We start from the raw sequence: 3,295 nt of genomic DNA on the forward strand, positions 1-3,295 counted from the left end.
GAGGATAATAGGTATTAATTCTTCTTTAAACGTTTAGTAGAATTCCCCTGGGAAACCATCTGGCCCTGGGCTCTTGTTTGTTGGGAGATTTTCAATTACTGTTTCAATTTCCTTACTAATTATAGGTCTGTTCAGGTTTTCTGTTTCTTCCTGGTTCAGTTTTGGTAGTTTATATGTCTCTAGGAATGCATCCATTTCTTCCAGATTGTCAAATATGCTGGTGCCTAGTTGCTCATAATATGTTCTTGTAATTGTATTTCTTTGGTGTTGGTTGTGATTTCTCCTCTTTCATTCATGATTTTATTAATTTGGATCCTTTCTCTCCAATACTGCTAGAACTCATATAGGAATTCAGTAAAGTATCAGGATATAAAATCAATGCACAAAAATCAGTTGCATTTCGGGGTGCCTGGGTGGCTCAGTGGGTTAAAGCCTCTGCCTTCAGCTCAGGTCATGATCCCAGGGTCCTGGGATAGAGCCCTGCGTCGGGCTCTCTGCTCGGCAGGGAGCCTGCTTCCCTTCCTCTCTCTCTGGCTGCCTCTCTGCCTACCTGTGATCTCTGTCTGTCAAATAAATAAATAAAATCTTAAAAAAAATTATAAAAAAATCAGTTGCATTTCTTTACACCAACAACAAGACAGAAGAAAGAGAAATTAAGGAGTCAATCCCACTTACAATTGCACCCAAAACCATAAGATACCTGGGAATAAACCTAACCACAGAGGCAAAGAATCTATACTCAGAAAACTATAGAATACTCATGAAAGAAATTGAGAAAGACACAAAGAAATGGAAAAAGAGTTCCACACTCATGAACTGGGAGAACAAATATTGTGAAAATGTCTATGCCACCTTGAGCAATCTATACCTTTAATGCAATCCCTATCAAAATACCATCAATTTTTTTCAAGGAAATGGAACAAATAATCCTAAAATTTATATGGAACCAGAAATGACTCCGAATAGCCAGAGAAAAAGAAAACCAAAAAAAAAAAAAAAAAAAAGAAAGAAAATTGGCGGCATCACAATTCCAGACTTCAGGCCCTATTACAAAGCTGTAATCAACAAGACAGTATGGTATTGGCACAAAATCAGACACATAGACCAGTGGAACAGAATAGAGAGCCCAGAAATGGACCCTTAACTCTATGGTCAACAATTCTTCGACAAAGCAGGAAAGAATGTCCAATGGAAAAAAGACAGTCTCTTCAACGAATGGTGTTGGGAAAATTGGATAGCCACTTGCAGAAGAATGAAACTGGACTGTTCCCTTACACCACACACAAAAAATATCAACATGGATAAAGACCTCAAAATGAGACAGGAATCCATCAAAATCCTTGAGGAAAACACAGGCAGCAACCTCTTTGACCTCAGCTGCAGCAACTTCTTCCTAGATGCATCACCAAAGGCAAGGGAAGCAAGGGCAAAAATGAGCTATTGGGATTTCATCAAGATCAAAAGCTTTTGCACAGCAAAGGAAATAGCCAACAAAACCAAAAGACAACTGACAGAATGGGACAAGATATTTGCGAATGACATATCAGATAAAGAGATAGTATCCAAAATCTATAAATAACTTATTAAACTCAACACCCAAAGAACAAATAATTCAATCAAGAAATGGGCAGAAGGCATGAACAGACATTTCTACAAAGACATCCAAATGGCCAACAGACACATGAAAAGTTGCTCAACATCATTTGCATCAGGGAAACACAAATCAAAACCACAATGAGATACCACGTCACACTAGTCAGAATTACTAAAATTAACCAGTCAGGAAATGACAGGTGAAAGGGGAACCCTCCTACACTGTTGGTGGGAATGCAAGCTGGTGCAGCCACTCTGGAAAAGTGTGGAGTTTCCTCAAAAAGTTGAAAATAGAGTTGCCTTTGACCCAGCAATCGTACTACTGAGTATTTCCCCTAAAGATACAAATGTAGTGTTCTGAAGGGGCATGTGCATCTGAATGTTTATAGCAGCAATGTCCACAATAGCCAAACTATGGAAAAAGCCTTGATGTCCATCAACAGATGAATGGATAAAGGAGATGTGGTATATATATACAGTGGAATATGCAGCCATCAAACCCCCTGAAATCTTGCCATTTGCAACAACATGGATGGAACTAGAGGGTATTATGTTAAGCGAAATAAGTCAATCAGAGAAAGACAATTATCATATGATCTCACTGGTATGAGGAATTTGAGAAACAAGACAGAAGATCATAGAGGAAGGGAGGGAAAAATGAAACAAGATGAAACTGGAGAGGGGGACAAACTTTAAGAGACTCTTAATCTTGGGAAACAAACTGAGGGTTGCTGGAGGGGATGGGGTTGGGAGGGATGAGGTGGCTTTGTGATGGACATTGGGAAGGGTATATGTTATGGTGAGTGCTGTGAATTGTCTAAGAGTGGTGAATCACAGACCTGTACCCCCTGAAACAAATAATACATTAAATGTTAATAAAAAATGATTTGTAGATCCCTCCATCCCCAAAACATATGAGTAACTTTTTAAAAAATTTATTTATTAATTTTCAGCGTAACAGTACTCATTGTTTTTGTACCACACCCAGTGCTCCATGCAATACGTGCCTTCTCTACTACTCATGAAAGAATTTGAAGAAGACACAAAAAGATGGAAGACCGTTCCATGCTCTTGGATTGGAAGAATAAACATTGTTAAAATGTCTATACTGCCTAGAGCAATCTGTACTTTTAATGCCATTCCGATCAAAATTCCACCGGTATTTTTCAAAGAGCTGGAGCAAATAATCTTAAAATTTGTATGGAATCATCAAAAGAAATGAAATCTTGCCATTTGCGACGACGTGGATGGAACTAGAGGGTATCATGCTTAGTGAAATAAGTCAATCGGAGAAAGACAACTATCATATGATCTCCCTGATATGAGGACATGGAGATGCAACATGGGGGGTTAGGGGGATAGGAGAAGAATAAATGAAACAAGATGGGATTGGGAGGGAGACAAACCGTAAGTGACTCTTAATCTCACAAAACAAACTGGGGTTTGCTGGGGGGAGGTGGGGTTGGGAGAGGGGGAGGGGGTTATGGACATTGGGGAGGGTATGTGCTATGGTGAGTGCTGTGAAGTGTGTAAACCTGGCGATTCACAGACCTGTACCCCTGGGGATAAAAATACGTTATATGTTTATTAAAAAAAATAAGAAATAAAAACTTACATACATGTAAATAAAAAAAATTTGTATGGAATCAGAAGAGACCCCGAATTGCTAAGGAAATGTTGAAAAACAAAAACAAAACTGGCG

This window comes from Meles meles, chromosome 2, assembly GCF_922984935.1.
Source record: "Meles meles chromosome 2, mMelMel3.1 paternal haplotype, whole genome shotgun sequence".
Classification (NCBI taxonomy): domain Eukaryota; kingdom Metazoa; phylum Chordata; class Mammalia; order Carnivora; family Mustelidae; genus Meles; species Meles meles.